The sequence below is a fragment of the Lissotriton vulgaris genome, chromosome 7, assembly GCF_964263255.1.
Source record: "Lissotriton vulgaris chromosome 7, aLisVul1.2, whole genome shotgun sequence".
NCBI classification, from domain to species: Eukaryota; Metazoa; Chordata; class Amphibia; order Caudata; family Salamandridae; genus Lissotriton; species Lissotriton vulgaris.
In genome coordinates this window covers 1,270,700,240-1,270,728,018 of record NC_141695.1, presented here as the reverse complement: position 1 = coordinate 1,270,728,018, position 27,779 = coordinate 1,270,700,240, and the positions used below count along the sequence as shown (strand labels likewise).

Below are 27,779 nucleotides of genomic sequence, written 5' to 3'. Positions count from 1 at the left end.
ACCCTGCATTTTTCCCTGTGCAGGCGCTAAATTTAGCTGTCTAGCACCAACGCAGGCACCCATGCACCATAGTGCAAGGGTGTCTGCAAGACTACATCAATCATGGAGGAGCTGTCAGACCCCGCTAATGCGGAAGCATGGATCATTCACCCCTATTTTGAGGGGATGTTACGGGAAGACCTCCAATCACTCAAGAAAGAACTAGCTGGTGAGCTCAAGGAGGTTCGCCGAGACATAGAGGACCTGGGTGAAAGCGTTTCTACCGTGGAAGATCACGAACAGGGTAGAGACGAGGAACTAGAGTAACTTTAGCAAAAACAACCGCATCCACGGCATTGTATCGGGGGCAGAGGGAGCGGACGTTGCCTCTTTTGTGACAGAAAGGTTGGTGCTGTTGGGAGGGGACCTATACCTAGTGACTAACAACGACCTTGACAGTTCAGCGCAATGCCAGGGCCAGATATGGGCTCTCTTACTAGCGGGGCTAACCTGGTTGAGGGACATAAGCCTAATAGATATCTGGATATCTACACACCCATACGCTAGGGACTACACATTCTATTCCAATGCTCACAAAACCTATGCCAGACTTGACTATGTAATTCTAGGGTGGATTTCACGGTACAGTCTATGGAGATAAAGCCCCGCTTCTTATCTGACTGTGCGGCCGCGACGATGACTCTCAAAGTCCCGTCCCCTGGTCCGCATTCTAGGACCTGGCGACTCAGAGACACCTTACTTTAGGGCCCAGAGGTTATCACCCAGATTACAAAGACCATCACAGATTATTTATCAATTAACGATACCTTAGAGGTTTCAGACTCCACCTTATGGGAAGCTCTGAAGGCGGTTGTAAGAGGGGAGTACATTGCCATAGCATCCGCAGACAACAAACTATGTCGGGATAAAAGAGATGGCCTGGCCTGCCAAGTCCTAGAACTTGAGCGAATACACAAGAGAACAGGGGCTGACAGGGTTAGGAGGAAACTTGAAGCTACCCGAGCCCAGCTTGCAAGTATAGACATGGATAGAGTTGATTATGCAGCACTTAGGCTTCGACACCAGTTTTATGTAGGAGGTTACCATTTTTGCTGTCTCTTAGCCAACCAGCTGCATATTCAGTTCCATATTCAGTTCCAAGAGATGGGAGTTCAAAAGATTATAGATGCTGAGGGATAGGAAAGGTCTGATGAAGCGCATATTGTGGAGTCCTTTCGTGGCTATTACCAGACCTTCACACATCCCAGGACCTCCACCCTGATGTGACACCAGCATATCTTACAGACCCTCCTACGACTGCCCAGGCATCCAAGTTAGTCCAACCAATTTGAATCAAAGAGGTTATCCCTAGCATAGCCTGTCAAAAACCATCTAAATCTCTGAGTCCGGAAGGCCTCCCGTCCTCCTTCTACAGGACTTTCTGCTTAATTTTAAGGCCTCTCCTCACAAGACTGTTGGTTGCGATTGGGATTTGGTTTTGTTTCCCCCTTCCATGCTTAGGGAAACAATAGTGGTAATCCCTAAGACTGGGAAGGACAAAACTCACTGCTCCTCTTACCGACACATTTCTCTCTTGAATACGGATCTTAAGCTTTTTATGGGCATTCTAGCCGCCTGTCTCATCCCTTTGCTCCTGGGCCTTATTGATCCGGACCAAGCTGGATTTGGGCCCCAACGCAAGTTCAGCAATAACACCATTAGGGCCGCGGATGGTGCAGATGGGCCCGAGTTTGATCCAGTTAACCTCTGTTAAAAAGTAACACAATATAAACACTTCAAAGGCGTGTCCTGCATGGTGGATTGGGTTCAGCGCTTTTAGCGTGATGGCAAGTGTTTACCCGCCTCCTGCGGCTGCATGGGTCTCTAGGGAATAGAATCTGGCCCCAGTTAGCCTCCACTACAAAGTAACACACTGTAAACACTTCAAAGGCAAGTCCTTTTATAATCCCTGAAGGATCTTTGTCATTATTCTTTTAAAGGCGGACATGGCAGCGGACAGACTAAATGGCATCCTACAAAACTGAAACATACCATCAGGCGTTACAAAAGCTGTCAAATGACGTTATTCAACATCTAACACCACCTGAAGGTACGTCGCTTTTATGTCCAACTCAGTATACCATTTAGCCTTACCAACTGCCATGATGAGATCCTTGATGTGTGGAACATTTTCCACCCATGCGGAATTGTTTACACTCCTCAAATCAAACCACAATCGTAGTTCCCTTATTGTCTTTTTGCTGACACAACAGAGGATAACCACAGCATCGAATCTACAGGTTCAGTTACTCGATTCTGGTGCATTTGAGGCACAATTTTAGATAAATCGCCGTTTACGGTTAAAGGCACATTGTGCAACTTGTGTTTGATGGGGTTGCAGCCCTCTTTCACTTTGTTGTGGTGCTAACATTATTTCACCAATATGATCTGTAACAACATTTTGAAGCCCAAAAAACCTTTTCATTAGAAAAAATCCTTTCAACATAGTCCTCTTCCAGAGAAAAGGGATACTTTTTTCCTGGCCATACTCTAATACCAACGTCAGCTGGTGCCACCAAGCAAGTACATTGATGTTCTTTTTCATTAGATACACTTTCCCATTGTTGCCCAAAAATACCCCCATAAATCAAACCTGATCCCTTTGACACAGGAAGTTATAACATTAGGGGGTAATAACACTTGGTCATCCCAAGTTTCATTGAACTTGGAGATATCAATGATAGTAATCCTATCTCCAGAGTCCACCGAGAGGGATAAGGTATGCCCATTAATTACAAATTTCATCAACAGGTCACTATAATACTTTGAATTTGAAAACACCCTCAGTTTTAATGACATCTAAAGCTAAGACCAACTCATCCACCTTGTTTTCTGAACACTGTATGTCTTCCATATAATCTTCACTTTGCACAGCACGAACCAAGATGCCTCGTGTGGTACAACTACTGCCACCATTTCATCTGGCACTTTTGCATACCTTGCTAAAGTGACCTGGTTTGTTGCACTTCCAACACTTCTCCGAAATTGCAGCACAACTCCTAAACCTAGATACATGAAAAGAAGAACCACACCTAAAACATATCAATTTAATATTTCCCTGAGACCGAGCCACAAATGTTGAGTCTGGCTGCAGACGACCTGACTGCTGCCCTCTATTGGGACCAGGGTTAGCAAGAGCTACCTGCTGTAAACTGTTAACAAGTGGTTTAGAATCTTCCCTTGAGGACTCTATGCTGTTGCTTATATCAAAAGCTGCATCGAAATACCAAAAGGAATATTTTGCTGTATGAGATGATTACTATACAGAAATGCCAATAAAAATATTTAACAAAAATAAAATCAAAAGCTGCATCGAATTATGCATTTTTACGCATCAGCAACCTCTCTTGAATTTTCTTATAACTGTACCTTGCCACTAATTAATCCCTTATCAATTGTGAAGTTCTCATAATAAGATGCCACCACTCTGAGATCAGTAACCTACGTGTCAGTAGACTCAGAAGGGGCTTGCGCTCTGGTAAAATATATATGCCCATGTACAAAACGATGATTTTTACCTTCAAAATGAACTTCTAATTGCTTCACTGCACTTTGAAATTCATGCAGCATATCTTCTTCAGTAGGACTCACATCAGGTAAAGGGTAAAAAAAATGTGCCCTTCAACCCCTAAATAGTAGCTCAATAAATTCCTTTTTCTGTACCTTTGACCATCAATCGCAACCATATACGCGCTGAATGACCTAATCCACAATCACCATTTTAATGGGTGTTCACTGGGTTCTTGAAGAAAAGGTACAGGCGTACAGGCAGTGCCACTGTCTGCATCAATATAAATACGCCTCACAAGCAGAAACACATACAGTAATACCTGCCTTTCTTTTAAGACAAATGACTGATAAAATGAACATCAAAAAAACTGGATACAGTAAGAATTGGCCCATGTCACGTAAAATAAGTATTTACACTGTATAGAATAAAGCATGCCAATTTGCATTAAAGCATGCTAATCCCTGTCAGCACAGTACAAACGGAATAGTAGAAACATAGGGCCATATGTATGAAGCTATTTTCGATTCGCAAAGGCCGAAATTCGCCGAATTTCGGCCTTTGCGAATCGGAAACGGCCATTTTTGCACATTTGCAATGTATGAAAAAGTAGCAAAATAAGGAATTGCAAAATTTTGCGATTCCTTATTTTGTCATAGCATTTAAGGAATCGCAATTTAGCGATTCCTTAATTGCTATGTAAGAAGCTTTTTTCTCTTGCGAATTTTATCGCAATTTACCACCAACTGAAAGTTAGTGGTAAATTGCGATTCCTTTTCAATAAGCACAAATTGGCATTTTTCATTGTGGCATGTGACGCACATGCATGCCCTTAGGGCATGTATGTGCGCCATATGCGCACACATGTCATTTTCAGGGGTGCAGCAGGGTGTTCTTGAGACCCCCCCTGTACCCTTGAAAATTCGCACAATTTGCGATTAGCAAATTGCGATTAGCAAATTTCCTCTTCATTCCTATGGGCCTCCTGGCCCATAGAAATGAATGGGAAGTATTCCTTATTTGCGAATTCGCAATTTGCGAATTCGCAAATAAGGAATAGTAAGGAATCGCTAAAATTCCTAGATTACCTACATACATACCGTTTTGCGATTTCTAAATAGCGATTCCTTAAGATTCGCTATTTAAAATTCTCAAAACGGAAGTATGATACATCTGGCCCATAGCCTCTTTCTTTGCTGCTCACTGCAGAGATAAGTGCAATTTTCGATCTTATTATATGGTTGAATGACTGCAATAAGTACAGTGAGCTGTTTCCCATAAGCCTGCGTGCTTGTCGAAACGAGCTGACAGTGTATGTGCATGATTTATACTGTATTTAAATGCAATATGGTCTATTTTTTTCCCTGGTACCTGGTTGCTTGTGGTAAGGATATGCGCTTGTGGCGCGTGTGTGTTTTGGTCCAGATCAGGCAGGTTGGGCTAACGTGGCTCCCGCCTGGGAGCGTGAGTACCGCACAGAGGGAAGCAGTGTTGTTTAATGCCTATTGGCTGTGCGCCCCTTGCGCTTTCTGTCGGAGGCCTCCCCTCATCGAGCCCGATATACAATATTAAGCCTACTGTCGCCCGACGAGCATAGCCCAATTGGGCTACATTTGAGCAGATTTGAGCTATGCACATTCCATGCTTTCCCTAGCTAGGTCAGAGGCTCAGAACAACCAATTTTTGCAATGAGCAACACGTGTAGAAGACGCCTGACCGAATGTAACAGCAGTCAGCCCAAGGAATGCGCACACGCCACAGAACAACTGAAATTTGGCTCTTTATGCCCTGAGACTAGGACTGGAATAATAAATGAATACAGCTTTGCTGAGGAGCTAGGTACTGTTTCTTATATTGTGTGCACGTGGATTGGCTCCCCCTGAGTCCTCTAATACTTAACTTGCCTTGATTCCTTGCATACATATTGACAAGAGTGGGATAAGTGATTGCAATGGAAGAGTGGGTTAGATATGATGAGGAGGATGAACCCTACAATGATGGACAGCAGGAGACTGTATTAGTAGATAATATTGTTGACGCTCTGGATGCATCAGTCCAGCAGTCTGTCAACAGGGCAAATGAAAGTGCGGTCCCAAACACAGTGTAGCAAGCCTTGGCAGCAGCCTTGGAACATATTACCTACTGCTGGAAAGCTTTGCAAAGTATCAAGGGTTCCAAAACCCTCTTGACCCCCAAAATGACGCCCGCAGAAAAACTAAGTTGAAGTCGGGGCCATGGCCCCACGCAGGCGCATCAGCTAGCCTGCCACAGGCAAATGCAGAGGAACATGGAAATTCCACACCATCTACCATTGAAGGTGGAAAAGTGAAACGCAAACAAAAAGTGTAAGTAGACCACCGACACTACTGACACGAACACCACTGACGAGGAGACTACCCCTAAGAAGAAGTCTAGGAAGGCAGTCAATATAGTGCTCGATATAATTACTCAAAATCCCAACACCCCCTTCACCTTTAACCCGGCGGACATCATTCATTCCTGGTCATCCGATTGGGCTACGGCCCCTGAAGTGGCAGACTATTTACATGACAACCTTAGATAAGGCTTTGAGAAAGTAGGGTGCAACAGGTTGCGCTCCAAGTGACCTCGACCAGATATCCCAGACAGGGTGGCAGAGACACCTGATATCTATGCTAGCCTCTTGACCTTCCTCAAAACGTTCGTGAAGGACCCCAAAAAAGGGTATTGACCGCCCCTGGTGGGGCTGACAGGACAAACTTCTGGATGTGGAAGGACCCCATGCCAAGATCCTGGAGATGGCCCCTGTGGCAAACAAATCAGCCAGTCTGGTGGATCCAGACATTTTAGTGGGCTGGAGACAGAGAATATGTCACTTAGGGAATGCAAATTGTGCTATCTCTTTGGAGAGATGCAAATCACTACTGATGCGGATGCCTCAAACTTTACAGAATTAGCCTTGGTCGAACCTAGTCCCCTTGTGGAGGGCAATCTCTTTGGTGAGAGATTCGTTAAGGATGTCTCAAAGTACGTGGGTACTTTTACATCGTTGGACAAGGCCCAAAAGTGTTTCAGGCTGGCCTTTTTAATAGGGCTGGGCGAGGCAGGGGACGCTTGTCAGGCCGTCAGTACTACCAAGGTCCTCCCAGAGGAGACTATGGACGCGGTAGAGGTGATTGGGACTCTACCAGAGGTGGAACCTTTTACCCCACGAGACAGAGGTTCAACAAGCACCGATTCAATAGAGGCGGACACAGGGCAGGGTTCCAAGCCCAAACTCCTACAGGTAAGAGTTGCCGAGATATACCAGTTACCTTTGGGGGTCGTACTCAGTTTTTCATACACAATTGGACAATGTTGTAACAAGATGCATAGATTACACAGACCATTCAGGGGTTTCACCTAGTATCCTATCAAACTCCACACCAATACTCATACCCGAGACAGCTCTGTTTTTCCCAACACGAATGTGCTTTTATAGACACAGACATGTAGGAATTGCTGCAAAAGTGCACAATTGCCTACTGAGACAACGGGGCTTGCGGTTTTTTCAGCAACATCTTCTTGGTGCAGAAGAAGGGTGGTGGTCACAGGTTAGTGTTAAACCTGAGGGAATTCAACCACTTCATGGCTTACAAACAATTCAAGATGGAGGGTATCCATCTCTTAGCAGATCTACTAAAAATGGGAGATTGGATGGACCGGCTGGACCTAAAAGACGCTTACCTGACAATTCCTATTTTTCCTCCCCATCAATGTTTCCTGCAGTTTCAATTGAGGAACCGGTGGTTGGAATATTTTGCCCTTTCTTTTGGGATCTCCTCAGCTCAGTGGTGTTTCCCCAAGGTAATGAAGACGGTGACAGCTCATCTGCGAGAACAAGGCATTCGCATGATAGTGTATCTAAACAATATACTTATCATGGCTCAGACTTAATCCCTAGCCAACCAGCATTTACAAATGACTGTGTCTCTTCTGCAGAACTTGGGGTTTGTAATCAACGAACCCAAGTTGGCCCTATATCCTTCTCAGACGATGGCCTTCTTAGGTTTTGGCATAGACTCACAGACAGCTCAACTGAGTATCCTCCGGTCGAAATTACGTGATTTCAAGAAGGAGCTCACATTGGTGCTAACCAAACAGACGGTCTCCCTAAGGGCAACTGCCAGAATAGTAGGGCTACTGGCATCCTCAATACAGGCTATCTTCTTGGACCCTCTTCATTACCGGCCCCTTCAGAGACTAAATATCCAACACCTTCAAAAGGGTCTGTTTTATACGGATCTGGTCCCTCTGACACAGGAAGTAAGGGAAGAGATGCAATGGTGGTTTGGCCACGTAAAAGCGTGGAACGGCAGAGCTACCTTCTCCTCCAACCGGAAGGTATTATAGAATCAGACGCCATCCGTTGGGGCTGGGGAGCACACTGCAGAGATTTCTCCACAGGAGGAAGGTGGTCCCTTCAAGAACTATCCCTCCACATCAATTGTCTGGAGTTGTTGGCAGGGTCATTTGCGATATGAACGCTCTCCCCCAAATAGGTCTCGTGTTGCATTCTTCTCAGGATGGACAATATCTCGGCAGTGAGATATATCAACAAGTTTGGAGGTATGAGGTCATCCCTGCTAGTGGAGATAGCGAAGGACTTTTGGCACTATTGCGTGAGTCATCAGATATTGGTAACAGCAGAATACATTCCGGGACAGTTGCGGACTGGAATTCCAGGTATCTAAAAGATTACAGCGATTGGCAACTCCAACCTCAACTGTTCCATTGGTTACAGACAGTGTGGGGTCCTTGCAAGATAGACCTTTTTGCATCCAGACTGAACCGGCAATTGCAGACGTTCTTCAGCTGGAGGCCAGACCCATTAACGAAAGCGACAGACGCCTTCTCCCAGAATTGGTCAATAAGCCTGAATTATGCTTTTCCTCCCTTCATTCTGATTTCCCGAGTGACGACCCAGATAGCCCGACAACAGGCAGAAGTGATTTTGGTGACCCCCCCTATGGAAGTCGCAGCCCAGGTTCCCTATTCTATTGGAGATGAGTTGCAACTTCCCCAGGATGCTCCCTTGGTCTCAGACGATGCTCCAGGGCCCTCACGGAGAACTGCATCCGATGGTGACAGGTGTCCCTGATGGAATGGAGGCTTTCCAGCAACAATGGGAAATGCCATGCATTTTGGATAAAGCTTCTGAATTCATTAAGCAAGCCTGGGCCCCTTCCAAACGGAAGAGATATTCATCAGCTTGAAAATGCTGTGTATGTTGGTGCTTGGAACGGCACGGCACGTGGATTCCGTGGGGGCCGAGTTATCCCACATTGTAAATTTCCTGTCCTATAAAGCTTCAGAAGGTTTAGCATATCAGCCAGTAAATAATTTCAGATCAGCCATATCTGCAGGACATACACAGGTGGACGGAAAAACAGTAGGTATGCATCAAGTAGTGTGTACGTTTCAAAAGAAAAAAACTTAGACAGTTGAACCCTACAGAACACACCCACTGTCACAATGCAATCCACAATCAGGAGTATCACAACTAAAACACAACTAAAACACAAGCAAAGGTGCACCACAAAACAAGGAAAAATATTCAATCCGTGTCCAGAGTGTCCAGAGTGTATTCTTCAAAAAGTTCTATATTTAGACAGGGTTAAAACAGCACAGCAATCCTGGTGAATTAAACAGCTGATATGTTTACACTTGGACTTCTTCAGGGCTGTCAATTTAACAATTATATACAAATAAATATACAACAAAAGGACAATTAACAAAAACATGAATTATATATTAATTGTAAACACAGACATACTAAAATCATAAGTGACAATTATGACAAAGGACCACTAAATACAACCATTAATATTAAAATACATAAACAATGCATCTATTATCAGAATGCAATGCTTTTCCTTGTTAACCCCTGTAAACAGCAATAAGAAGTAATTTGGAGGACTCTGAAATCATCCAAGGTAATCCATGTGGTGTTAAGAAACTGCCACGCTAGACTGAGAATCCGCCGTGAAGCTGAGGCTGTGAGCACAACCCTTCGCTGATGAGATGAGCATGCACTGGCTATGCGTGAGAAGATTCTTTTTAAACGCAGGGCCTGGAATACAGGTCAGGCAGCGGAGCCGAAAGTAATATGCACTCGAGCGAGCGAGCTCCAGCAGAGCAGGACACAGGCGCTCAAGCCGATCCAACGCACTGCAATGCTGAGTGAAACTGCACTAACCAAGAAATAACCATTAGAAAGTTACAGTAAATAGGACAGGCCGGTCCCCCAATATTCCACAGGACACCCTAGTCAGTACCGATGCTCTGAAGTAGATTATAGCAAAACCAAAGGGGATGATGGATGGAGTGTTCAACATTGCAAGCACTCACCCCCAGTCAACTGATCTGGGTTTAATCCATCATCATTCTTTAGCTCACTCCGCCACCCCAGTTCAGACATGGCCAAATGCAAATCAGTCTGACCCTGGGCCTCATGGGAACAGTCCAGCCCGAACTGCCAAGCTATGCCTTTACTAGACCGGAATCAAGCATCCTAGGACCGGTTTCTGGCTAATCAGCCGTCATCAGCCAGGCTAGCTTGAATCCAGTGGCAAAAAGAGCAAGGGACCCACGTCTGGGCATACCCTGCCAACTTAGGGCGAACAAAGCAAAACCAAATGGGATGATGGGCGGAGTGTTGAACATTGCAAGCACTCACCCAAAGTCAACTGATCTGAGTATAATCCATCATCATTCTTTAGCTCTCTCCGCCACCCTAGTTCAGACATGGCCATAAGCAAATCAGTCTGACCCTGTGCCTCCTGGGAACAGTCCAGCCCGAACTGCCAAGCCATGTCTTTACTGGACCGGAATCAAGCATCCTTGAAACGGTTTCTGGCTAATCAGCCGTCATCAGCCAGGCTAGCTTGAATGCAGTTGCAAAGTGGGCAAGGGACCAACGTCAGGGCATACTTTGCCAACTTAGGGCGAACAAAGCAAAACCAAAAGGGATGATGGACGGAGTCTTGAACATTGCAAGGACTCACCCCCAGTCAACTGATCTGGGTTTAATCCATCATCATTTTGTAGCTCACTCCGCCAACCCAGTTTAGACATGGCCATATGCAAATCGGTCTGACCCTGTGCCTCATGGGAACAGCCCAGTCCGAACTGCCAAGCCATGTAATTACTGGACTGGTTCCTGGCTAATCAGCCGTCATCAGCCAGGCTAGCTTGAATCTAGTGGCAAAGTGAGCAAGGTACCCACGTCTGGGCATACCCTGCCAACTTAGGGCGAACAAAGCAAAACCAAAGGGGATGAAGACGGAGTGTTGAACATTGCAAGCACTCACCCTCAGTCAACTGATGTGGATTTAATCCATCATCAATCTTTAGCTCACTCCGCCACCCCAGTTCAGACACGGCCATATGCAAATCAGTCTGATCCTGTGCCTCATGGGAACAATCCAGCCCAAACTGTAAAACCATGTCTTTACTGGACCGGTTTCCGGCTAATCAGCCGTCAGCAGCCAAGCTAGCTTGAATCCAGTGGCATAGTGAGGAAAGGACCCACGTCTGGGCATACCCTGCCAACTTAGGGCAAACAAAGCAAAACCAAAGGGGATGATGGACGGAGTGTTGAACATTGCAAGCACTCACCCCCAGTCAAGTGATCTGGGTTTAATCCATCATCATTCTTTAGCTCACTCCGCCACCCCAGTTCAGACATGGCCATATGCAAATCAGTCTGACCCTGTGCCTCATGGGAACAGTCCAGCCCGAACTGCCAAGCCATGTCTTTACTGGACGGGAATCAAGCATCCTAGGACCGGCATGGTGAGCAAAAAAACAATGGATTTAGGCCCAGATCTCTGTACTAGGGTGAATGTATGATATTGTTCTGCATTCTGTCTATCAACTGTTGTTTTTGCATTTGTCACCCCGAGTGGGATGGGTATGCTCAGACGTAAGTCCTGTGCTCTCCTTGTCACTGGAATCAAGATATCCTGGCTGATGAGGGCTGAAAGCCTGAAACCGGTCCTAGGATGCTTGTTTCCAGTCCAGGGAGGACCTGGCTTTGCTGTTCGGGCTGGACTGTTGCCATGGGGCACAGGGTCAAGACTGATTTGCATATGGTTAGGTTCTAACTGGAATGGCATGGTGAGCAAAAAAACGATGGATTTAGGCCCAGATCTCTGTACTGGGGTGAATGTATGACATTGTTCTGCATTCTGTTCATCAACTGTGGTTTTTGCATTTGTCACTCCGAGTGGGATGGGTATGCTCAGACGTAACTCTTGTGCTCTCCATGCCACTGGAATCAAGCTATCTTGGCTGATGAGGGCTGACAAGCCAAAATCGGTCCTAGGATGCTTGTTTCCAGTCCAGAGAGGACCTGGCATGGCAGTTTGGGCTGGACTGTTCCCATGGGCACAGGGTGAAGACTGATTTGCATATGGCTAGGTTCAAATTGGACTGGCATGGTGAGCAAAAAAACGATGGATTTAGGCCCAGATCTCTGTACTGGGGTGAATGTATGACATTGTTCTGCATTCTGTCCATCAACTGTTGTTTTTGCTGAAGTAGATTATGGCAGGTAATCTTTTCAAAATATCCTCTGGGCTCTAAGTGCAGCTCGTAGAGCTCTCCTCGAATCTAACCATCATAGCCATATATGAAGTGAGGGTGACATGGAGTCGCACTAAATTGAACCAATATATTATTTTATGGGTAAATGGCAACACGTATAAGTAGCACAATCACTGAGTCCAGAAGACACTTCCAGTCCCCAACCACTTCACTCAGTGTTTAGTGGTGTTCTAACCAGGAACCTTCATAGGTCGTCATGGAACATTACCGGTAGACACATACTACCCACCCCTGACTGCAGTACATTTGCTGGAATTTTAACCCAGATGCTCCCAATATATATTGAGGCTCATATTTTGTTGATATCCTTACACCCCCACACCTGTGTTAACATTTCTTACACAGGATCAACATGTGACAATTGTGTCCTACAGGTGTTCATTTTAAAATATGAGGATGTGTTATAATTTTTGGAACTAAGCTTCCTTTATCAAAGAGATTGCCTCCATAGTGTTCTTTTTATCCCACATTATGACTGTGTTCCATTCTTCCTCATAGAGACCATTCCAATATGGCCGCCGCTGCGGCCAGGATCCCCTTAGTTAGAACCCCACATGTACACATTTCATGACGGGGCCTGGCGACGTGTCCCGCCTTGACTGGCCTTTTCTTCCACCGGCCGGCCGGGAGAGGGAGACTTGAAGCACACATCGCCTGGGAACCCCCAAGGGGATCTCCATGCATTATACGTATAAGATTTTCTGATCCCCACATTTACACATTTCATGACGGGGCCTGGCGACGTGTCCCGCCTTGACTGGCCTTTTCTTCCACCGGCCGGCCGGGAGAGGGAGACTTGAAGCACACATCGCCTGGGGACCCCCAAGGGGATCTCCATGCATTATACGTATAAGATTTTCTGATAGGAGTTATGTTATGTTAAATACATTTATGTTGCGCACAGATACTCAAGGAGTCACTTTGAAATTTCACTTGGGTCCTCTCCAAAATGGCAACATGATTGGAATATCGAGCACTTGGTTTACGTTCAAGTTTGACATATCGAGCACTTGGTTTACGTTCAAGTTTGACACTGAAGGCAATTACTCCACGCCTGTGCCTGTTCAGCACACCTACGAGGGATAATTATCACTCTCTCCAGGAAATATACCACCTCCTCTGCTACTCCAGCTTGCCAGAGAGGGGTAGGTCGCCGCTTTCCTAGTGTTTCGACGCCATGAGTATTGTACATAGTTCTTACTTTATGCACCTTTCTCCAGCATTACAGTGCTGACTGTTACTTTTCTCTACTAGTTTCACACAGCAGCTAGTGTGGTCTCTGCTATCACCTAAGGGGCCATTCACTTACTCAAATTGGGTAAGACTTACCGCTCACTAGTGTTTTTACTACATACTTATATCCCAAATTAGCTAAAACATTGGTTATCCACACATTTGTGTGGATGATGGGGCTTATATGTGTGTGTTTGTTAAACGTCACATGTGTATCATATGTTTGTTTACTTACATGTTTGTTCTTATATGTATTTGCATGCTCACTGATAGGCGTGATTCTATCTACAACATGAATTTTTCTACAATAGCCTAATGCATGCTATGTTACAATAAGATTTGACCTAATGTTCTTTCTTTCTTTAATAACTTCATTCTGAAGTATAAAAACATCCATAAAAGCATCACAAAGAGCAAACATCATTTATACAATTCTTATCGTGAGACAAAAAATTTGCAAAACATTAAAAACACACTAAAATTGTTAAGTCATATAACTACCAGATTTCAAAAAGCTTAAGTACTTGTCATACCCAAATATGTCAAAAGACCCACTATATAAAACATGTTCCTTGTTGATTGATTACTGAAAAGAAAATGTTAAAACCAGTCCACATCAATCAATTTTAAAGCAAAATAAGATCCGTTAAAAATTTGCACCAAGTATTAATAATTCAGAAATTTTGCTATAACTGTTAAAGGAAAAATAAAGGAGTGAGGTAAAGTGCGTTCGTATTTAAATAAGTTAAATCATTGCTTGCCTTCCGCACATGGACGACATGCGGTATCAGTGAAGCAGCGTCACTGTTCGAGGGCAAACATCTTAGACCATTCCAACAACTCATAGCCGACTATGATCTCCCCCTGGACAGTTTTTGCTTCACCGCCAGTTACTCGAAAGCTACCAACGATACCACGACTTATCTTTAAGAGAACCAGCCACACACCCAGTCATCCATACAATATTATACATGGGGCGACAGCACCTAACCACGTGGCTGCACAAAGCCATACGCAAGCTCACAAACAGACCCCTAGAGGCCCTACGGAATACCTGGGAGGGAGAAATTGGGCGGCCCCTGCATGAAAAAGAATGGGAGAAGGCATTTGAGATTCCCAAGAAGGTCTCCAGAAACACACGATTTAAAAATATACAATTCTACATCCTGACACCGGCTTGTCTCCAAAGATTCTATCCCGAAACTCAATTTCTCTGCCCTAGATGTCACGGGCAGGAAGCGGATTTCTACCATATGTTCTGGAGCTGCCCAACTATACAAGCATACTGGCACAATATACACAAATCACTCGGAGAGTTTACCGGGTTCACACACCTAACCCCCTGGGAATCTTGTGCCCTAGGCATATTACGGAAGCAGGAGCAACACAAAGTACCCACCAGGTTTGTCTCACTGGCCATTCTGCTGGCCAAACGGGACATAGCCATGCACTGGCGCTCCCCTACAGGCTCCTCGACCTTGGCATGAGTGGGAGCAATACTCAAATGGGCTACGGCAGAGGAAGAAGCATTGAGCGAGGAGGAGGTGAAAGGGATACGCAAACTCCCCATATCCATGGAATGGGCGTTGTTACTACATCAATTCAAACAGGCCCAGCTCCATGAGAACCCAGACCACAACGCACATGTTTCTAGGGCCTCACAATCACCGGCTCAGCCAACAAATTAACACCCCAGATCTCACCCTGAGGCGTCCATGCAGAACCACTAGCGCATAGGGTCATACAGTACATTACATCTAAATACCAGCCATCAGGATGCATCAGGCTTCGTATCCCCCACTCCCCCACTTGCGGGATATAACTACACTGACCATTTTGCATACAATGCCCCGATCCGTCACTAGACAACAGTGCCCAGAAGTTCAGGAACACCCGCGGTTCTGTACCCCAGTTTTATATGGCAACCACAGGAAGCGACATCCCACTGTTGCCAGAACAATGGACTAAGTAGAGACTGAATATCACGGTACCATATATTAATGGAGAGTATACTATACAATGTACTATATCCAAGCATACTCTTTCAATGTTATATTGAAACGCCAATAAAAACATGTTTAAAAAAAAAAAGAAAGTTAAATAATCAATTGCATCTTACATTCAAGATAAGGAAACAAAGACATACAGATTCCCTGCTGGCCTATGCTTGGGCAGGACCAGTGCAAGAAAAGGGGGATAAAAACCTCATTTCATGTCCGCCATCTTGTCTGGTCCTTGCATACCTAAATCTAGTTCAATAATAAAGTGCAAAAGTGTGATATGTTACACATTAAATACCAATTTCTCTTGGACACATTAATAACAATAACTAGATCCATAGAAGTTTGCACTCTATTCTACGCAGGTTCTAGTGAGATCTTCTTCCTGACATAGGAAACGGCACATAGAAAAGATGACATTCTACAACAAATCTCTATGGTAGGCAGTGATTGCAAAAATAAATAAGCAGGACAGTAATGTGTAAAACAGAGTGGTCTAATTATCAGTAATATATAATGTTTCCTATATAGACTGTAAAATTTACAAAAAAGAACCACACACACAGTATTTAGGGGCATCATAGAGGCAATTGGCAAGTGTGCAGACCAGTCATACATTTTTGGAAAGCTAATTAGTCGATGGAATATATCCAGTCTTAGGCGGGTCAAAACAAGCCTATGTCTTCCATTTAATACAGTTTTAAAATAAGGTTGCATGCTAAAAGTGGTTAAATCAATTGATTTTTTAAAACACTAAGTTTAGCAACTTCAGTTAACAATCTAAGATTTTCCAGGTGTATCACTCCTTCCTTTTTCAGGATATTTCTACTAATGGTGTCTAATGTTTCTGGCTTCTCAAAATATTCAAGGTGGCCCACATCGTGGAGAAAACATTGTACATTGGCAAGCCACAAAATACTTGAATATAAGCCTTATTTGAGAAAGTCCCCGATTATAGCACGATTAAGGCCAGTATATTCTGAGGTCCAGATTTTATGACAAAGTAGAACTGGCAGCAACTTTATTAAATCTGTAATGAATTGAGCAACCAGTTCAGTGTAGCATACATATACTGATGTACTTTTAGGGGTTGCAAGAAGCTATCTAATAAAATCTTTTTCTACCACTTGGACATCTGTAAATTTTTTGTGCACCCACAAGCCTGCTGATAAAGTGCTATCCTAAGGCACTTGGCTTTATAAATTGTCATCATCACCTCAGGTGGGTTAGAGCCCAAGCGTCCAACAAAACTCCTAAGGGCCATGCAAACTTTGCTGAATTGTAACTTACTATTTGTGATAGCCTTGATCCATAAACCATCCTTATCAAATAAAATCCCAAAGTAGGAGAAAGTGTTAGTAAAACCAATGTTTGTGCCATTTATGTTTATATCTCTACATAGCTTACTATTCCTCCCACATTTCATAATGAAGGTTTTTGCTAGATTAACTAGGAGGCGAGTTCCTTCATATGTTCAACAAAGTTTCAGAGCAAGGACTGAATGGCCAAAGGGGTGCGAGCCATGAGAACAGCATCGTCAGCGTAGAGGAGGGCTGGAACAGGGGACATTCCTATTTGTGGGAAATATTTAGTAGATTCTGCACGTACCTCGCCCACACTGTTTATGTATAATGAAAACAGGAAAGGAGCCATAATGCATCCCTGTCTCACCCCTCTCTCCACGCTGAAAGCTTCAGTATATTCCCCTCTGGTGCCGTTTCTAACCCTAGATTTACATCCCATATATAAGTCCCTAAGGAAGATAATAATCGATGTCGCCACCCCCAGATCAATCATTTTTAGCCATCATTTTAGAATGTATAACGCAATCAAAGGCCGATGACAGGTTAACAAATGCTAAATAGATGTTCCCCTTTTACTAACCCTGGCTTTACATCCCGCACATAAAACCCTCAGGCAGCTAATAATCGGTGTCTCCACCCCATATATATCATTTTTAGCCATAATGTAGAATGTATAACGCAATCAAAGGCAAATGACAGTGCAACAAATGCTGAATAGATGTTCCCCTTTTTAATATTAACATATTTTGCAATTTGCATATTTAAATTGAGACTCTGCTCTATTGTTCCGATCCCAGGGCGGAAGCCATATTGTATATCATACATAATATCTTGCAATTCAGCCCAATCCTGTAATCTACTCAGGAATATACGGCCCGCTATCTTAACTAGTGAGTCCAGTGTCAGAGACATGAGATACTGCACCACACTAGAACCTTGCCTAAATACTGAAGAAAGACACACTACTGCAACCATTCCGCCAGAAGCTGTCTAATAGCGATAGAAGTTTGTTCGTTTTGTTTTGTTTCCGTTTCAGAAAAACGCAAATCAAAAAAGTAGTAATGCAATTACAGGACTATTGTGATAGTGGGATATTAAAGGTCCCTAGAAAATTGTACTAGCAATATGGCCTAGGTTACATTGTAAAACTAACTCCTTTATGGCACCTCCTAAAGGTAGTGCTCCATGAGCTGGGAACGGCTCAAAGCTGCTGTTTACAGCAGGGCAACAATATACCGCATTGATGCTAGTAAAATGATGTCTGTACATTGATCTTCACATGCATACTATCAATAAAAAAGATTTTTTTTAAACCCAAAAACTAGTGAGTACAATAAGGAAATCGGTCTATAACTCGCTGGATTTAGACGATCTCCCTTTTTGTAAATAGGTACAACTGTTGATTTACCCCATGATGGCAAAAAACCTGCTGTACAGTAGGCCCTCAATACTAAGGTTAGCAGGGTCCAGATAAAGCAATGTTATCTTTATATAATTCTACTGGAATTGCGTCTGGTCCTGTGGCTTTACCGCTTTTACTTGCCTGTATTGCGTTATTAACTTCCTCTAGGGCAAAAGGAACAATGGAGGCAGTTTGAAGTGGGACCATAATATCGTTATCACCATGTCCATGCTCTAAAGCTGGTGATGACATGGAGCATATCGCCATAAATAACAGAAAACATATGATAATTTTATAGGGGGCAACTTCAACATGCGACAATGTAACATGGGGACTATAATGCATACAAATGTAGTACATAAATGTTGTTAGGCCAATTCGCTCACAAACTCTGCAACAGTGTATTCATATGTACAGCACCACACCATGCTTAGAGCACACCTTCAAAGGGCATCCACCATTTCCCATGTAGGTATAATGCATCCAACCCCGTTCACTGTACTTCTGAAACGGTTCCCAGTTGCCAATGCTTGTCTGCCTCATCAGCAGTTTGGAGCGTTACACAAAAGTTGAAATACAACACATCACAATGCTTAAAAACAGGCTTATACCCCGGAACAAATGGGTGCTTAGTGCAAACTCTCTCCAGCCCTGGCCAGGTCTCTGTGACAGAGGCCCTCTCTCTACCAGATGAACAATTTTTGTATCCCTCCAGGCGCCCGAAAGAGAGACGTCTCGCCTTTGCAAAAGTTAGAGCTATTGGCATCGTAAATGATTTTTTTTTATTTATGTTTTGGTTTTGAAAACAGATAAATAAATGGCATCGTCATTTACAATGCCAATAGCTTAAACTCTCGCAAATGCCACACACAAACACACGGACCCACACACACACACAGACCCACACACACACAGAGCCCCACACACACACACACAGAGCCACACACACACAGTGCCACACACACACACACAGAACCACACACACACAGACAGACACAGACACACACAGAGCCACACACACACACACACAGAGCCACACACACAGAGCGCCACACACACACAGAGCCACATACAGGGAGCCACACACACACAGAGCCACACACACACACACAGAGCCACACAGACACACACACACATAGCCACACACACAGAGAGTCAAACACATTACGAGCCACACACACACACACACACACACAGACCCACACGCACACAGAGCCACACACAAACTCTGACACCCCAAGCCCACTCAAATAAGGAGCATTGACAATCACCTCCAGTACTAGGGGGCATTAAAATGGCTCTTCCCGCCATTCTAAACAGAAGATGGGGACTATAACGCATACAAATGTAGTAGATAAATGTTGCTAGGCCAATTCACTCACAAACTCTGCAACAGTGTATTCATATGTACAGCACCACACCATGCTTAGAGCACACCTTCAAAGGTCATCCACCATTTCCCATGTAGGTATAATGCATCCAACCCCGTTCACTGTACTTCTGAAACGGTTCCCAGTTGCCAATGCTTGTCTGCCTCATCAGCAGTTTGGAGCGTTACACAAAAGTTGAAATACAACACATCAAAATGCTTAAAAACAGGCTTATACCCCGGAACAAATGAGTGCTTAGTGCAAACTCTCTCCAGCCCTGGCCAGGTCTCTGTGACAGAGGCCCTCTCTCTACAGGTTGCACAATTTTTGTATCCCTCCAGGCGCCCGAAAGAGAGAGGCAGGGTCCTGGGACACTAAAGCAAGTTAACAATCTCATGGTCTAGGCCCCTCTCTGTGGAGCAGGAGTGGCTTGCACGGAGGGCCTCGCTCTGTCTGGGGGGATGGGGTAGAGAGCTACGTAAACCAACCAGTTAGCTTCTCGGCAAGAGATACTCACATGGGAAGCTTGCATCATTGCCATAAACGAGTCAGATGGCATGCTGCAACCTCATTGTCACAAGTTCATGTTTAAAAGGACAATGGAACAGAGCATCGAACCCCCCATAGCTGGTGTGGAAAGGGGGAGGAAGGCAGGCACGCGCATTCATGTACGAGCAGGGAACCTTGGGAGGAGGTGGAATTAGAACTCCAAGAAGTGGATGACATGGCGCTGGAACAAAATTGCCCCAACCGTGATGCAGCGTGTAGGCTGTCTTGAACTTCACAGCTCATGAAATACTACACCCAGGCAGACACGCTGCTCTGCTCCAGCTGACGGGGAATGCACAGGGCGGTATGATATTGCTGCCACGTGCTGTTCGCCTTCGTCAGAGTGCGCCCATTTGTCAGCATCGCAGACGCAGAGCTAAGGCTACACCGGGCCAAGGAACAGTACATGTTTCCAGCCAGGAATTCTACCAGAGTCGGCCTGTGGGTGTGGTGGGTCTGGGTGCCTCTTTTCCAAGCCTCCATCGCAGGCAACAATAATTTTTGACAGCAAGCGACGATGTACAGTTCAATAACAGCACGGGCAAGTCCCAGTGGCCATATTTTGCAAAATATAAAGGTGAGGCGAGTTAATGCAAAAAAAATAAAAACATTGGCAAAAACATTTCAAGTGTGTAAAGAAAACTCATATGGCTGGCAACAATGCCCTCTTGGCGAGGGGGGGGTGAGTTTTCGTCACACACAGGTCAAGCACATCATATAGGCACAGTTGGCTCAGTGGTTCATCATTCCAACACCCCAAACGTCCCAGGGTTTGGCAGTCGAAGATCAGATTCTTGAAAGCGCCATGAGGTAGGCCGCAGCAGCCCTCTTCCCGCCCGCCCCCTCAGAGTGCAGCATGACGCGTGCTCCCTTATGTAAGAGCCAGCGCTGCCCCAGACTCTGGGCCTTGTCTTTGTGCTCCCTGCGTCGTTCCTCTACACACAGCCACTCAGCGCTCCTGGCACCATGCCAGCGCTCACCCTCGTCAGCTGCTCGGTCCATTCACAGAGCATGCTTGGAGCTGACATGAAAGAGGAGGGGTGAAGGAAGGAGGCGGGAGGAGGAGGCGGGCGGGCTGGCGATTGAGCTGTTACATCAAGCCATCAGCGCCACAGACAAAAGAGTGGCTTTCCCTAAATAAGCCATTTTGACGAGGCAAAAAGCAAGAAGGGGCATTTACAGGGACATGCCAACGCAGACAACTCTGGAGGATGGGGAAAGAGGTCGCGGCATGCCAGGAGACATCAGGGCGACTATCTCTCCCCACCTCCCTCCCATTCCCAGTAATCGCACCTAAATGCACCGTCTATTATTCACGTTCTAGTGCTTGATAATTCCTTTGGGGGGAGCTCACTTTGCCCTTCGAGGAGCTATTCCGTCGAGTACTCACTGGCACAGGCATCCGCACCTGCCTCCTTGGGCTGACAAGAAAATTAAAGAGGGGTGACAGGGTGAGATGACAATTTTTATACCTCACTCACACCAATCTATACAAACTGTACCACCACTTACACTTTATCATGACGTCTTATTTTAGGAGACCTGCGGCAAAGAGCCCCATCAAGGGGATCTTGGGCACTGCAATGCTGGCCCAACAAGGAGCTGCCCCATGATGAAACATGACACACATCTGGGTATGTGAGGGCTCTTACTTCTGAGCAATCAGATCCCCTGATCTGCTTGCTCAGAACCCTCCTGAACTACAGCCTTTTCTGTTTCCTTTTCTGATTCTTTTAGGAACCGCATTCTATACTTGTATACATGTACATTTAGGGAGCTTATATGCTGGACCCAAACATGCTCCCAGTCTCCCATCACTGTGTTCTGCAAAGAGTCACAGCTCCATGGCAAGCTCCATAACTTGTAAAAGTGTTGTAGACAGATTATACATTACAATTTCTTCATCCAATACAGGTAAGACTTGTGCTGGTACCTGCGGGACAGACAGGCTGGGACGCTGTTCCCAAAGGCCCGCTTTTTCTGACTTGTGGACACCACATGGGCATGTTGTATGGCCCAAGTCAAGTCAAAGATTAGCTCTGGCTCTAAGAACACGTGCACACATGTCAGTCAAGCTTCCAAGCATCACTGTGTTTCTTTAAAATTCAAGAACATGGATTATTTAACACGTGGAAGTGTTTCACCTTAGTACACCACATCCTTTTCAAAAGTATTTATTAAAGAGAGATCTCTTTTTTAAATGTATCTGAGAACCATTCCTGCCTCTCTGTGAACTATACTACAGGAGAATTTCTGAGGCCAGTCAGCTGTCATGTGTACTGTAGGAGAGAAGGGTCTGCTTCCTATGGTTACCCCCACTTTTTGCTGTGATTCTCTGGTTTTTCGACTTTAGTGTGGCTGTGGACCTGGTAGTCAGGCCCACAGCTCAGCTGTTCTCTTACTAAATTGATAACATGTACATTAGGTACATACCAGATTGGTTACGGGGTCACCCTTGTGAGCCCCTGTATAGTGTACCATAGGTACCCAGGGCATAGTTGCACCCTAGGCCTACCAGGGGCTGCAGCATGTATTGTGCCACCCCTGGTTTGCCTTCCAAACTGAAACCACAGGTCTGTTCACACAGCCTGGGTAAGGTGGTGTAATCACCCCATACTTAGATATAGTATACCTATATCTATATATACATATAGACACATATACACCTGTAAGCCACTCCTAAGGCAGACCTCGACAATCCTGGAGGTAGAGTGCTTGGTTTTATGTGAGAGGGTGCTCTAGCATCAGCTGAGCCCCTTTGCAGCTTTCAGAACCATCTCATTATAGTTGTTCTATGATATAGCATACCATATACTCTTAAGTGCATTATAATCCTTGCGGTTAATGCTAACTTTGGTTTGTCTTTATCAAAACAGGTTGTGTAACGTGTCAAACACCTTGGAATACTACCCCTCCGCCAGTCCTGGCGGCAGGGGTAGCATGCCACCCTTCTAGAGGGAGAAGACATGTAGTTACTGGTTTACCCGATTAAAGTTAAACAGAGCCTCAGCATCACAAAATGGACGCTGCTGCCACAGACACGAGTCTGCCCTCCTGCTGCTGGACGAAACTCCGGTAGGGGAGGCCTGGACAATTGGTTTCCTGCCCATGGAGGTGCTGGCACCTCTCCAGATAGGCTCTTTGTGTATTGGGGAAGGGAAGGCTGCATTCAGTGAATGCTTTCCAGACACTGCCTGGGGCACACAAGGTGCTCCATGCACTTCCCAGTTCAAACCGGTTGCTGGGACACTCATCCTTAGCTCTGGCGCAAAACTGGACAAAGGGGAAGGGGTGTAACCACCCCCACCCCAGGTCCACCCATAGGAGGGACCTTAGAGTTAGTCCAACCCCTAAACTTACTATAAGTATAGAACCCCAGTCCCTTAGATTATCCTGGATGAAACTCTGCAACATATATCTTGGACCTTCGACATTCCATATCGACTGGAAGACGGAAGAAATCTCCCTTGTGGTCAAGGGGTGACCACCCTGTTCAAACAGGCACCAAAAGCATCTTTGCTGGTCTGCATTTTCGAGGCTCCCGTCGGACCCTGAAGAATCTGCGACACAGGACATGGACTTCCAGACTTCTCTGACCCACACCTTCGCTCACAGCAAAGCTGAGACCCGTGGCAGAACGAGAGAAGTGGGACCGGAACTCCTAGACATCCTGCATTTTGTTACCTGCATCGACTTCTCGAGGTATCCCAAAGTTGTGTATTGGGGTGCTTGAAGCCCCAGACCCGAGCACCTTTTGCACCGAAGCTCAGAGCCCCACACTCCACAAGTGGCCCGTGGGCCCGCTTTGTGCATTTCCGCTCAATGAGTCTTCGCGGTTCCTAGTCCGTTGGCTAGTGAGCCCCCATGAAGACAATCCTTTGTTTCAACTTGCTTTCCTGGTTGCTCCAGGCTTGCTCCAATTTCCCTGCAAAGGAGAATTTCCACAGACCTTGCTGGTCTGCGTTGAAGCCAATCTCAACATCCTGCGTGGGTTGCGTTTGCTAAGGCTTGTTGGGTCCAATCCAGATACCGACACCGCAGTCAACTAGATCCTTTGTGGGACAGCTCGAATCCAGCTCCTGGTCGTCGTCGACGCCTCCTTGTCCTCGTGGCTGAAGAGACAAACTTCACCTTTTCACCTGAAATCACCCGACATCTGGTGGCATCTTTCTATCGCCGCCCTGGTCACTGGCTAGTGGCCCAGACTATGTCTCCTCTTCTTTCAGGTTCTTCAGATCTTCGATTCACCCTTGGATCCACTCGAACACTTTTCCTCTGGTCGCCTGCAGAACTTCTTTGCAGATCTCCATTGAAATCGACGACAAAACCCAACACCAAAAGACATCTATGCACCCGGTTTCCATGGGTGAGGTAACATGAGTACTCTGGTAGTCTTGAGGGTATTGGCCCTCCTAGTATCTAAGTCTAAAAGGGTTCCATCGTAGTTCATTTAGAAGTATCCTTAAATTGTTAAATTGTAACTTGTTCATTTCCCATTGAAAGTCAATGGTAACCCGCAGCTGTGTTTAGACACTGCACGCGTCTCCCGTGGGCCTCCTACATCCTAACCTTTGGTTGTCCTGAGTAGCCCCAGCGATTCCACAGGCCCCAGGCCTGCTTTCAATTTCTCACGTGGTTCTTATACCACTATTTTATATATGGTTTGTGAGACCCCTAGGGCAAAACGTATACTGTGCAACTTATCGTATGCTAATTAAGACCCTTGTATTGTACTTTTACCTCTGACCTCATAAAGAGTCCAGAGGGGTTGTGTTTAGAATAATTACATATATATTTGATATATACCTTGTGTGGTGTGCTTTCATTTGGTACTCAAGAGATTATAATTGTTAAAACAACTAGCTTAATTCGCTCTCTGAAGTCTTAGCCTGAAGACTAGTTGCCATTGCTACCCCTACGATAGCTTTCTATAAGGTTGACTCCACAACCACCATCAATAAGGGTCGATTAGACTGGTGCAAGGTGCCCACTAGAACTAGTGGACATCATATACCAGGCTAACTTCTCACATGTACTGTATGTTTAAGGTTCTTATTATAGGTGGAAAAACATTATAGTCTAATAATTCAAACCACAATAGAGTTTCTTTTCAGGGTACATTATGAAAACAAGTTACTTACCTGTAACTGTAGTTCTCCTGTATTGGAAGCTTTTATAGATTCACATGCCTGAATCAGTCCCCGTCGTCGAGACGGGAGACTCCGCTACATAAAAAAGCAATGCTTTGTAGTATAGAAAACTGAAAAGAGGCCTAGGCCCATTTTACTTTTGCAACCCATAACCTTCATTATGTAAAAGAGACCAAACTTCTCCCTGAACCAACCAGAGCTCCTCACCCTCTAGAACACTACTGAGAGAACCTCTTGCCCCTCAGATTTTCGTGCACTTGTGCCATAAACACTTTGTGTGCTAAATCCGACGTGAGCCTGTCAGGGGAGGAGGGTGGGTTGCACGTGAGTCTATGAAAGCTTCCAATAGTGGAGAACTACAGTTACAGGTAAGTAACTTGTTTTCTTACTCCAGTATTGGAGCTTTCATAGATTCACATGCCTGTGAATCTATGACTAATTCTTGTGTTTGCTGCCACACCCGCACCTGCCATAGACGCTAATCAACCTTTGGGCCAAGAAATCCAGCTCCCTCAGCGCCCGCACGGCCGCCCGCAATCCCGCTCTCGGTCTCCTCCGGCCGCCGCAGCTCTCCAACACCCGCAGTTGGGAGGAGACCAGTGGGGGAGGACTACAACATCCAGGGGCCTCAGCGGCCGGAAGCCGCTAATACTAGCGCCAGGAGGCGCATAAATTACAGGTCAACCCCCGCGTCGCGGGACCGCGCGTGGGCGTGCGCCTGGCTAAGACCGGGCAAAGGGTGGGCCGTCTGTGGCCGTCAGGGGCAGTCCGAGGCTGGGCTAGGCCACCCCCTTTGGTTCTTTCCCTTTACACCAGGACGCTAAACACTAACAAACTGGGACCTTGTAGAATTCCAAGACTGTGTTTTTTGGTAGAAATGCATTAAGGTGGGCGTGGCTGGCGGCCGAACATGGCGGCAGCATAGAGGACTAGCTCCGGCGGGGAAGCGACCTCTCCATCTATCCGCACGATAATCCGTGACTATTTGTTACCTCCAACGGCAGCACCGCACGCCCGGGACCGGGCGGGACTGGCGGCAGGTTCCCAGACGAAAAACGCGCATTGGATAACGGAGTTATCGTCGAATGTTGAATCGACCGAAGCACAGGCCCACCTCCGGGCCCTCAAGTGATAGCTGAGACCGACTGGAAGTGCAGCCTGCTCGGTTGCTGCAGACAGGAAGTGGTCGGTGAAGGAGGCCCACACCCAGTGACGGTCCTGCTCCGCGTCACTCGGCTCGCTATATCTAGCGGAGACTCATTGGAAGGGTGGCTGTACTTTATCAAGACTATCATCCGAACTTGCCCGACAGTCTGCCCTGCGGGGACCATCAAGGCGTCTCGCTTCTAGCAACGGAAGCCCCCTCCATCTTGAACTGAGATCAGCGTTGTGATTGCGCATTCACTTGATACCCCACCGGACCGACGAACTGTATTCCCTCCGCGATCGAACGATGGCCGGGAAAGGTGTGAAAGGCGGCACAACCCAGACTCGTATCGACCGCTTCACAAACGATAGGACCGCTTCCCCTCCGGCGGAAGGGAGGACTCCCCCCGTAAAACCAGGCGAGACTGGGGGAACGAAGAAGGCGACGTTGGATGATGTTATGAAGGCTCTCACACAGGTCCAAACAACGGTGGGCTCTATCTCGACCGAAATCACCCTTATCCGCACTGACTTTCACAAGATGGCCGAAAAGGTAGGCTCTCTGGAGCTTGTCACGAAATCGCTGGTGGAGGATGTTTCGGAACTGCAGACGGCCATGGAAGCGGTCATGGCGGAAAACAAGCTCCTTAAGGACAAGCTCGACGACCAGGAGGGCCGCTCCAGGCGGAACAATGTACGCATTCTTGGCGTTCCGGAGTCTGAAGGTGTGAGGGCTACGGATTTATACGTGGAGGAGCTCATCAAGACTCATCTTCAACCCAAAGGCCTATCGACCTTCTTTTCTGTGGAGCGAGCCCACAGGGTCCCGGGAGGTCAACCAAAACCAGGGGCCGCGCCGCGGCCAATCCTAGCGAGACTGTTTAACTACCGCGACCGGGACATCATCCTACAAGCGGCACGTGTCTCGCCACCGGTGAAAATCCTCAACTCAACAGTGGCATTTTTCCCGGACTACACGGCAGAGGTGGCCAGGCGGCGAAAAACATTCTTGGACGTTAAAAAAGAACTTAGGAAACGTGAACTCCCTTATTCCATGATCTTCCCAGCCAGGCTTCGGGTGGTGGCGGAGAACAGGACATGGTTTTTTGACGACCCAAGCACTGCGCGAGACTGGCTGGACGGCTGGCGTCCTGCTTCTCACTCTCGCCGCCCTGGACGGACTAAGAACGGCTCGCCTCACTCTGATCGCAACGCTGCAGGAGCCGAGGGTACAAACAGTGGCAGAAGCTCTCCGGTACGAGATGAGGCTACTCTAAGTCTGGAGGTGGACCCTTGAACACATGTACGTGCTGTTGAAGTTTGGGACTGTGGCTGGAACCGCCAAGGACACTGGGCCGAGGGCTTCCGTGGAGGGTGTAGGAGAGTAGGGTCTGCAATCCTATGATCACCCAGATTTTTTGCTTTTGTTTCACTGGTTTACGACTTTCTC

At 46.2% G+C, this 27,779-nt stretch overlaps 1 protein-coding gene across 1 annotated transcript in view; it reads right to left on the bottom strand.

The window, feature by feature from the left end:
* Positions 1-27,779, bottom strand: part of LOC147703391 (uncharacterized) — a 9,287,842-nt gene that overhangs the window by 7,253,892 nt on the left and 2,006,171 nt on the right. The gene's annotated exons all lie outside the window — the stretch shown is intronic.